Raw genomic sequence first — 11,006 nt, 5'->3', positions numbered from 1 at the left:
AATGAACTCTGCTACACTCTCTGTGCTCGCCCTTGTGTTTCAAAATCTAGATAGATGTTAGGCTATGTATGTCAAGACTTCAAGTTTAAATGATACATTTTCACCTCTGTCTTAAAGGACAGAAGGAGAGTACCAACAACCTATATAACATTTACATTTTAGTCATTTAGCAGACGCTCTTATCCAGAGCGACTTACAGTTAGTGAGTGCATAAATTTTTCATACGGAACATTTCAATAACTTTTAAAGTTTCTTCAAGTGTAGTTGCAAAAACCATCATAACATACACGACATACTGATACACTAGCCTACATATCTGAGCAACTCTAGGGACGTGCAAAAGGAGACTAGTTCAGCTTGCAATTCCATCACTAAAACTATTCCCCAGTTTGAGGTCAAACAATACGAGATAGAAACGTTTTTGTTTTCATGTGAAATGTATGTCTCAGATGTACAGGTATGCAAAATGCACTCTGAGGTCCTGGACTACAGCACTCTGTGAGCTACATTGGAAGAACAGTTGCACTTCTGTATGTAAAATAGATGAGTGGGGGGTCGTTTTTAAACTTTCTTGGAAAACCTGCTTGAGAAGGTAGTTGACTATAATCACTGCAGTGGTAGGCCAGGCCTACTCAAAAAATAAGACCATAAATACAATCTAGTTTATTTTCAGAAATTGATTACCAAAGTCTTATCAATGTACGTACCTTCCTTCCCTGGAAATCTCTCTTTCTAATAATGCAAGTCTTCCCTCCCCCTCACACACACTCTCCCTCTCTCTCAATCAGGTTTTAGCGCTGATCCCTATTTGATGGGCTTGATCCACTTACTGAGGATGCAATGATCAGATTGAGTCTGATCAGATGTCAGATCACTGTGGAAGCATCCACACTTAGAAAGCCACTTATCCTTCATCCCCACCCACTTCAATCCTCCCTGGAAATCTTAGTGCAGGGCAGATGGCAGACCTGGGTTTAAATAGTATTAGAAATAATTTCAAATACTTTATCTGTGCTTGATTGAGCTTGCCTGGCTTAATGAACCAACTGAATATTCCCAAAACTCTAAACACTGCCCATCTGGCACTCCAGGCCGGCTAGAGCAAATGCTCAAAGTATTTAAAAGATTTCAAATATTATTTGAACCCAGGTTTGCCAAATAGAACTGGCCCACTAATCAAAATCAGCAGAGTCAGAGTCAAATATCACCCCCGGTTTCTCACACCACACATACAGTCATGTGGGGAAAAGACGGTCGGAAAATCGCTCAGAGAGCAATTTATGACTGTGTGCACAAACTAAATGGACGGCCCATCAACATACATTTGACCATACAGACAGCTAATGACTACATCCAAAGTGACTTATTGATCCCCTCTCTGAAAAACAAGATGTGGGACAAGCAGCTAATGCATATAGAGATTTTAGTCACAGGGCCAGGACTCACTGCAGTTTGCTGCTTTCAATGCAGTAGGAGTGGTAAGAGACACACCCTAATCTAACTCAGAGTGGTTCCTGGTTTTAGAAGAAGAGGAATGTTTTATAGTAACATTTTAATAATGTAATGATCACAGGAGGTTGGTGGCAACTTAATTGGGAAGGACGGGCTCGTGGTAATGGCTGGAGAGGAATGGGGGAATGGTATCAAATACATCAAACACATGGTTTGATGCCATTCCATTGACTCCGTTCCAGATATTATTTTGAGCCGTCTTCCCCTCAGCAGCCTCCACTGGTAATGAGGCTGCTGAGGGGAGGCTGCTGATGGGAGGACAGCTCATAATAATGTCTGGAACTGCGCTAATGGAATGGCATCAAACACATGTGTTTGATACCATTCCACCAATTCCACTCCAGCCATTACCACGAACCCGTCCTCCCCAATTAAGGAGTCACCAACCTCCTGTGGACGTAACATTGTAACAGGCGATTCCTCTTTTTGAGACTAAAATAGGCTATTTGAAGCCTTGGCGTTTGGGACTACACAAAGTGTTTTCTTTGGGTTATCTGCAGATTGTTAGTATTATTTCATGAAATAAAACTAATGATGAAATGTGGTCTATTAGGCTGGATGTAAATACCAGTGAGTAGAATACAGGAACATATATAGGGAGAGAGAGTGAGATGTTTATCTTCACATTAACCCCTGATCAGACCCAATCCTGATCTCTCTCAAGGAGCTGTCACACTGTCCTTAATCCCGAATTGCTCAACAGACTTTACCTAGTGGACACACACAAACATTTACATTTACATTTTAGTCATTTAGCAGATGCTCTTATGCAGAGCGACTTACAGTTAGTGAGTGCATTATTTAAAACATTTTTTTTTTTTTTTCATACTGGCCCCCCATGGGAAACGAACCCACAAACCTGTCGTTGCAAACGCCATGCTCTACCAACTGAGCTACATCCCTGCCGGCCATTCCCTCCCTTACCCTAGACGACGCTGGGCCAATTGTGCGCCGCCCCATGGGTCTCCCGGTCGCAGCCGGCTACGACAGAGCCACACAAACACACACAACTTCAGGAGGTTGAAGAAATGTGGCCTTTCCCCGAGGGCCGTCACAGTGGTCTACAAGAGCACCATCGAGAGCATACTGTCGGACTGCATTACAGCCTGATACAGCAACTCCACCACCGCTGACCACAAGGCGCTACAGAGGGTGGTATGCTCAGCCGAACACACCATTGGGTGCACACTGCCTGCCCTCCAGGACACCTACAACACCAGGTGTCGCAGGAAGGCCAAGAGATCATCAGGGACCTGAGCCACCCGAGCCATGGCCTGTTCTTCCTGCTTCCATCACTCAGACGCGGGCAGTATAGGAGCATCATGGCAAAAACTGTAACAGCGGCCAATAGCTTCTACCCCCAGACCATCAGGCTGCTGAACAGCCACCACTAGGCAGCTACCTGCCCAGCTACCTCCTATAAATATGAAATATCTCTCTGTCAAACGAACGAACCTGGCTTTAGTTCCAGATCTAGATCTTATACCATTTCGATCCATGTTTTTGCTGATTAAATGAATAGCACACTGTACATCAGGGTTCCCCAACTGGCAGCATGCGGCTGAATTTGGCCTGGGGGTGGTTTTATTTTATTTGCCCCCAAATATTTCTTAGCAAAACAAAAATATATACACTACCAGTCAAATGTTTGGACACACCTACTCATTCAAGGGTTTTTCTACATTGTAGAATAATAGTGAAGATATCAAAACTGTGAAATAACGCATATGGAATCATGTAGTATACAAAAAAGTGTTAAACAAATCAGAATATATTTTATATTTGAGAATCTTCAAATAGCCACCCTTTGCCTTATTGACAGCTTTGCACACTCTTGGCATTCTCTCAACCAGCTTCACCTGGAATGCTTTTCCAACAGTCTTGAAGGAGTTCCCACATATGATGAGCCCTTGATGGCTGCTTTTCCTTCACTCCGCGGTCCGACTCATCCCAAACCAATTGGGTTGAGGTCGGGGGATTGTGGAGGCCAGGTCATCTGATGCAGCACTCCATCACTCTCCTTCTTGGTAAAATAGCCCTTACAGAGCCTGGAGGTGTGTTGGGTCATTGTCCTGTTGAAAAACAAATGATAGTCCCACTAAGCCCAAACCAGATAGGATGGTGTATCGCTGTAGAATGCTGTGGTAGCTATGCTGGTTAAGTGTACCTTGAGTTCTAAATAAATCACAGACAGTGTCACCAGCAAAGCACCCCCACACCATAACACCTCTTCCTCCATGCTTTACGGTGGGAAATACAGTGGGGAAAAAAGTATTTAGTCAGCCACCAATTGTGCAAGTTCTCCCACTTAAAAAGATGAGAGAGGCCTGTAATTTTCATCATAGGTACATGTCAACTATGACAGACAAAATGAGAAAAAAAATTCCAGAAAATCACATTGTAGGATTTTTAATGAATTTATTTGCAAATTATGGTGGAAAATAAGTATTTGGTCAATAACAAAAGTTTCTCAATACTTTGTTATATACCCTTTGTTGGCAATGACACAGGTCAAACGTTTTCTGTAAGTCTTCACAAGGTTTTCACACACTGTTGCTGGTATTTTGGCCCATTCCTCCATGCAGATCTCCTCTAGAGCAGTGATGTTTTGGGGCTGTCGCTGGGCAACACAGACTTTCAACTCCCTCCAAAGATTTTCTATGGGGTTGAGATCTGGAGACTGGCTAGGCCACTCCAGGACCTTGAAATGCTTCTTACGAAGCCACTCCTTCGTTGCCCAGGCGGTGTGTTTGGGATCATTGACATGCTGAAAGACCCAGCCACATTTCATCTTCAATGCCCTTGCTGATGGAAGGAGGTTTTCACTCAAAATCTCACGATACATGGCCCCATTCATTCTTTCCTTTACACGGATCAGTCGTCCTGGTCCCTTTGCAGAAAAACAGCCCCAAAGCATGATGTTTCCACCCCCATGCTTCACAGTAGGTATGGTTTTCTTTGGATGCAACTCAGCATTCTTTGTCCTCCAAACACGACGAGTTGAGTTTTTACCAAAAAGTAATATTTTGGTTTCATCTGACCATATGACATTCTCCCAATCCTCTTCTGGATCATCCAAATGCACTCTAGCAAACCTCAGACGGGCCTGGACATGTACTGGCTTAAGCAGGGGGACACGTCTGGCACTGCAGGATTTGAGTCCCTGGCGGCGTAGTGTGTTACTGATGGTAGGCTTTGTTACTTTGGTCCCAGCTCTCTGCAGGTCATTCACTAGGTCCCCCCGTGTGGTTCTGGGATTTTTGCTCACCGTTCTTGTGATCATTTTGACCCCACGGGGTGAGGTCTTGCGTGGAGCCCCAGATCGAGGGAGATTATCAGTGGTCTTGTATGTCTTCCATTTCCTAATAATTGCTCCCACAGTTGATTTCTTCAAACCAAGCTGCTTACCTATTGCAGATTCAGTCTTCCCAGCCTGGTGCAGGTCTACAATTTTGTTTCTGGTGTCCTTTGACAGCTCTTTGGTCTTGGCCATAGTGGAGTTTGGAGTGTGACTGTTTGAGGTTGTGGACAGGTGTCTTTTATACTGATAACAAGTTCAAACAGGTGCCATTAATACAGGTAACGAGTGGAGGACAGAGGAACCTCTTAAAGAAGAAGTTACAGGTCTGTGAGAGCCAGAAATCTTGCTTGTTTGTAGGTGACCAAATACTTATTTTCCACCATAATTTGCAAATAAATTCATAAAAAATCCTACAATGTGATTTTCTGGATTTTTTCCCCTCAATTTGTCTGTCATAGTTGACGTGTACCTATGATGAAAATTACAGGCCTCTCTCATATTTTTAAGTGGGAGAACTTGCACAATTGGTGGCTGACTAAATACTTTTTTTCCCCACTGTATGTCACAGATGTTCTATACATCAGTGATGATCCAGATGTACAGTGAGGGAAAAAAGTATTTGATCCCCTGCTTATTTTGTAAGTTTGCCCACTGACAAAGAAATGATGAGTCTATAATTTTAATGGTAGGTTTATTTGAACAGTGTGAGACAGAATAACAAAACAAAAATCCAGAAAAATTAATGTCAAAAATGTTACAAAAGTATTTGACCCCTCTGCAAAACATGACTTAGTACTTGGTGGCAAAACCCTTGTTGGCAATCACAGAGGTCAGACGTTTCTTGTAGTTGGCCACCAGGTTTGCACACATCTTAGGAGGGATTTTGTCCCACTCCTCTTTGCAGATCTTCTCCAAGTCATTAAGGTTTTGAGGCTGACGTTTGGCAACTCGAACCTTCAGCTCCTTCCACAGATTTTCTATGGGATTAAGGTCTGGAGACTGGCTAGGCCACTCCAGGACCTTAATGTGCTTCTTCTTGAGCCACTCCTTTGTTGCCTTGGCCATGTGTTTTGGGTCATTGTCATGCTGGAATATCCATCCACGACCCATTTTCAATGCCCTGGCTGAGGGAAGGAGGTTCTCACCCAAGATTTGACGGTACATGGCCCCGTCCATCGTCCCTTTGATGCGGTGAAGTTGTCCTGTCCCCTTAGCAGAAAAACACGCCCTTAGCATAATGTTTCCACCTCCATGTTTGACGGTGGGGATGGTGTTCTTGGGGTCATAGGCAGCATTCCTCCTCCTCCAAACACGGCAAGTTGAGTTGATGCCAAAGAGCTCCATTTTGGTCTCATCTGACCACAACACTTTCACCCAGTTCTCCTCTGAATCATTCAGATGTTCATTGGCAAACTTCAGACGGGCCTGTATATGTGCTTTCTTGAGCAGGGGGACCTTGCGTGCACTGCAGGATTTCAGTCCTTCACGGCGTAGTGTGTTACCGATTGTTTTCTTGGTGACTATGGTCCCAGCTGCCTTGAGATCCTCCCGTGTAGTTCTGGGCTGATTCCTCACCGTTCTCATGATCATTGCAACTCCACGAGGTGAGATCTTGCCGAGGGAGATTGACAGTCTTTTGTGTTTCTTCCATTTGCGAATAATCACACCAACTGTTGTCACCTTCTCACCAAGCTTCTTGGCGATGGTCTTGTAGCCCATTCCAGCCTTGTGTAGGTCTACAATCTTGTCCCTGACATCCTTGGAGAGCTCTTTGGTCTTGGCCATGGTGGAGAGTTTAGAATCTGATTGATTGCTTCTGTGGACAGGTGTCTTTTATACAGGTAACAAGCTGAGATTAGGAGCACTCCCTTTAAGAGTGTTCTCCTAATCTCAGCTCGTTACCTGTATAAAAGACACCTGGGAGCCAGAAATCTTTCTGATTGAGAGGGGGTCAAATACTTATTTCCCTCATTAAAATGCAAATCAATTTATAACATTTTTGACATGTGTTTTTCTGGATTTTTTTGTTGTTATTCTGTCTCTCACTGTTCAAATAAACCTACCATTAAAATTATAGACTGATCATTTCTTTGTCAGTAGGCAAACGTACAAAATCAGCAGGGGATCAAATACTTTTTTCCCTCACTGTATATTGTGCCTTATGACCAACGTGTGTTTCAAAATGCAATGAACGAGTTGGCTGGTAAGTTAAAGGGAATCGCTTCAAAACAAATGTTCAAAACACACTATTCAAAGTAAAGAGCACAAGAAGGATGCTTCCTCTTACAACACAAATCTCATAACCAATGGAATGGACGGTCACTTTTTAACTTGAACTAGGCAATTTTTTATAACTAATATTATGTCCAACCCATTTATGTAGTCTCCCTCTCATTGCTTTGGTACATGACATGCATTAATGTTCCTTTACCTCAATACAGCCCCCCTGTCTTTGCCGATAGAGGATGGCAGGAAATTCCTTCTCAACACATTCTCTGTACTATAATGAGAGAATGATGAACATCAAATAGTCTGTTTGTGCATCCCATTTCTCCACCCTTCTCCGGAAGTGTGCACTTGCAAACTCCCTGTCATGGATTTAACAAAGGTACAAACTCTGTCCAGCCAATACGTACACCATTCCAATCCTTTTAAATCTAAGATGGGAGTGTTCCAGTGCACACTTTGGGAGAAGTTTGGAGAATCGGGACGCAAACTAGGCCTTACTCTGTACGTTACAGGTCTGTGTTTGACCTGGTGAAAGTGACCCATTTCCTGGAGCTGACAGACCCCAAGCTGCTGGGTTGGTACTTATCCCTGCAGTTTCTGCAGAGGAAGTAGCCAGACAACTGGTTTATATGAAACGTGAGTTATGGCTCTTGACTTTGAACTATTTTCTGTTTTAGCCCAGGCTGAATTATAATAATATAATAATAATAATATGCCATTTAGCAGACGCTTTTATCCAAAGCAACTTATAGTCATGTGTGCATACATTTTTACGTATGGGTGGTCCCGGGGATCGAACCCACTACCCTGACTTTACAAGCGCCATGCTCTACAGAGGACCATTATCCTTGAGAAATAATAACCTACATACCGTACTTGCTTTACTCTGTATATTTTACTAAATTAATCGTTTTATTATACTTTTATAACAGTTTATATTTGATAATATAACATTTGCTTTTTCTAAATTGTGTACAGAACAGGTGAGAGGGTGTTGGAAACCTCCTGCTGTTACGCAGACGATGTCATCATCAAACCTAAACAAGTATGTTCTCTCTCGTGTCAATTCAGATTGCTACATTTGTTGGTCGCCAGCAGGAGTAGGAGGAGTAGACAGTAGGAGGAGGAGGAGGAGGAGGAGGAGGAGGAGGAGTAGACAGTAGGAGGAGGAGGAGGAGGAGGAGGAGGAGGAGGAGAGGAGGAGGAGGAGGAGGAGGAGGAGGAGGAGGAGGGTAGCAGTAGGAGGAGGAGGAGGAGGAAAGGAGATAGAGGAGGAGGAGGAGGGGGAGGAGGAGGAGGAGGAGGAGGAGGAGGAGGAGGAGGAGGAGTAGGAGGAGGAGGAGGAGGAGTAGACAGTAGTAGTAGTAGACAGGAGGAGGAGGAGGAGCGGTCTAAGGCACCGCTCCCGAGTGGCGCAGTGGTCTAAGGCACTGCATCTCGGTACTTGAGGTGTCACTACAGACACTCTGGTTCAATTCCAGGCTGTATCACAACCGGCACTGATTGGGAGTCCCATAGGGCAGCGCACAGTTGGCCCAGCGTCGTCCTGGTTTGGCCGGTGTAGACCGTCATTGTAAATAAGAATTTGTTCTTAACTGACTTGCCTAGTTAAATAAGGGTTACATTTTAAAATATAAATAAAATAGTAGTAGTAGGAGGAGGACTTTAGTAATCCCATGAAAGGACATTGATTTAATCACCACAGCATCAAAGTTGTTTTGCTTCAGCTCTATTGTTTCTTTACCATGTTATTGTATTCCTCTTAGAAGAGGAGAAAGAGTTAGGTTTTCTTCCCAACAACATGAAGGAGGAGCTATATCTGTTCAGCTGTTCAGGGCACAGAGGAGTCCAGTCAGTCCAAGTCCACCACCAGGTGGCAGCAGGAACAGTACAACAGTTCAGGGCCTGTCAGCCTCAGCAGCCCTCCACTACCCCAGCAGTGGGCTGTCTAGTCAGCCTACAGGACAGCTTCCAGTCAGCCTGTGGTGATACCAGTGGCGGCCATATGGAGCCACAGAGGATTCTCCAGGCCAACAGGAGGATCCAGCTGCTGTCTCAGCTGTGGGAAGAAGGGGGGTGGCAGGATGTTAACATCAGTTGTGTGATGATGTGTAAGGACCTGTCTGCCCAGGCTAGCTTCTCTCTGGATATGGAGCTGGAGATGCAAAGACAAAGGGGAGTGAAAAGGAGCCTGTCTGCCATCCATGACCAAGGTGAGTCCATGGCCATCTCAATGTCCATGCACAACCAGACAGCAGACTTCCCAATGTTGGACCAGGAGTGCTATAGTTAAATAGATAAACACTCCAAACAGCCTACCCCACCGCTCGGAGGTGTCCGCATGGTCCTAAAGCACCGTTGGCCCTTTTGTATCACATTCCAATGATACAACTGTGCCTTTGTGCCCTTGTGTAACAACACCACCAACACCAGCATCAACACCAGCCAGTCAGCGGAGCCGCACTGTGACGACTCACTATCACTCGTGGTCACCAGGGGAAGCACTGAGCAGCCCAGCGGAGCAGAGGAGGCGGAGCCACCTGGAGGCAGTATGGCGTCTTCCTGCGCAGAAGACTGCAGCGAGTACTGTGATTGGACTTATGACAACTGCCCCGGCATCCTGGCTAATGAGGAGGAGGCCTCGAGGTACGAGCCAGAGAATGACAACGTTGCCTATCACAGCATTATGGAAGAGGTTGGGAGTATTCTCATGTATAAAGCAAGTAATGAGGGTACACCTGATTCAAACGAGACAAGGACAAACCAAGATGGATTAGTCCGGTTGGTCCCGAGAGAGTCTCAGTGCACACCAGACTTAGAAAAAAGAGGAGCAGTCCATCTATGCACTGGTGGGGCACCGGCGGCCGTCGTGACGCCCGCACAGTACGGGAATGATGTGTCTGTCTGCTCTCCCGTCAACCTGAACCAGACGTTTGATCTCTCGCCTTCACGCGTCACAGAAGCTAGACAGAGCACAGCCGACCATTCAACAAATACTTCACCCAAGGTCACCAAATATGACGTCTTGGTCTGTATTGACCACAGTCTAACAGGCTGCAACCAGGGCACACAAACGCAGGGCACAACTACTACTGACAAGTGTGTCATCACTGAGGTCCACATGACAGACCTGATGTACAGTACAGTTAACAGTCCTCCAGTCACGTTTACAGTGGTCATTCAGATGTATTTTTTAATGAAACACAATGATTTCTTCAATATGTAAATGTCTTTCTTTTAGGAATTCATCAAGATGAAATTTGCTCAAGAAGAACTGAAAGAGCTGAAAGAGGAAATGGCAAGGTATTTTAGAGTTAGAGGATCTCACAAAATCACTTTTCATTCTGTTATTTCTGTTATACCTCCATTGCTGCTTTTTTTTCATGAAAATCGCCATGGTTCTATTCTCCTACCTGTATCAGCTCTGCAGACGGTGTGAGTGTGAGAGATGGAGGAGGCTGCGGTGACTGGGACCGTGGTCAATGTGACTGTGCCCAGCGTGTCACACAGGCAGAGCTGAGCCTGCTGACCCTGCAGTATGGGATCTGCCAACAGCAATGCTGGAGGCGTTACAACACCTCACCCGAGGGAGACCGTCTGGTCCAGGAGTAAGAGATGGAACAGGAGAGGAGATAGGGCAGTTTGGCACCTTACAATAAAATGTTATTTGTCACATGCATGGTAAACAACAGGTGGAGACTAACAGTGAAATGCTTACTTACGGACCCTTCCCAACAATGCAGAGAGAAAAAACAGAGAAATAATAGAAAAGTAAAACATGTAATAATAAAAGTAATAAATACACAATGAGTAACGATAACCTCTGGTACCCCTCCTTCCTCTCAGTACATTTAGGTATGTACTATGCAATCAGATAATTGACGAGTCTTTGGGAAATGCTCTGTCTGGGTAAGTATGTTAATTAATTAAAGAATGAATGGATGAATGAATGGAGTTGGCTGTT

Source organism: Coregonus clupeaformis, chromosome 40, assembly GCF_020615455.1.
Source record: "Coregonus clupeaformis isolate EN_2021a chromosome 40, ASM2061545v1, whole genome shotgun sequence".
Taxonomy (NCBI): Eukaryota; Metazoa; Chordata; class Actinopteri; order Salmoniformes; family Salmonidae; genus Coregonus; species Coregonus clupeaformis.
The sequence above is the reverse complement of the archived record's forward strand: the minus strand, read 5'-3'. Positions refer to the sequence as shown.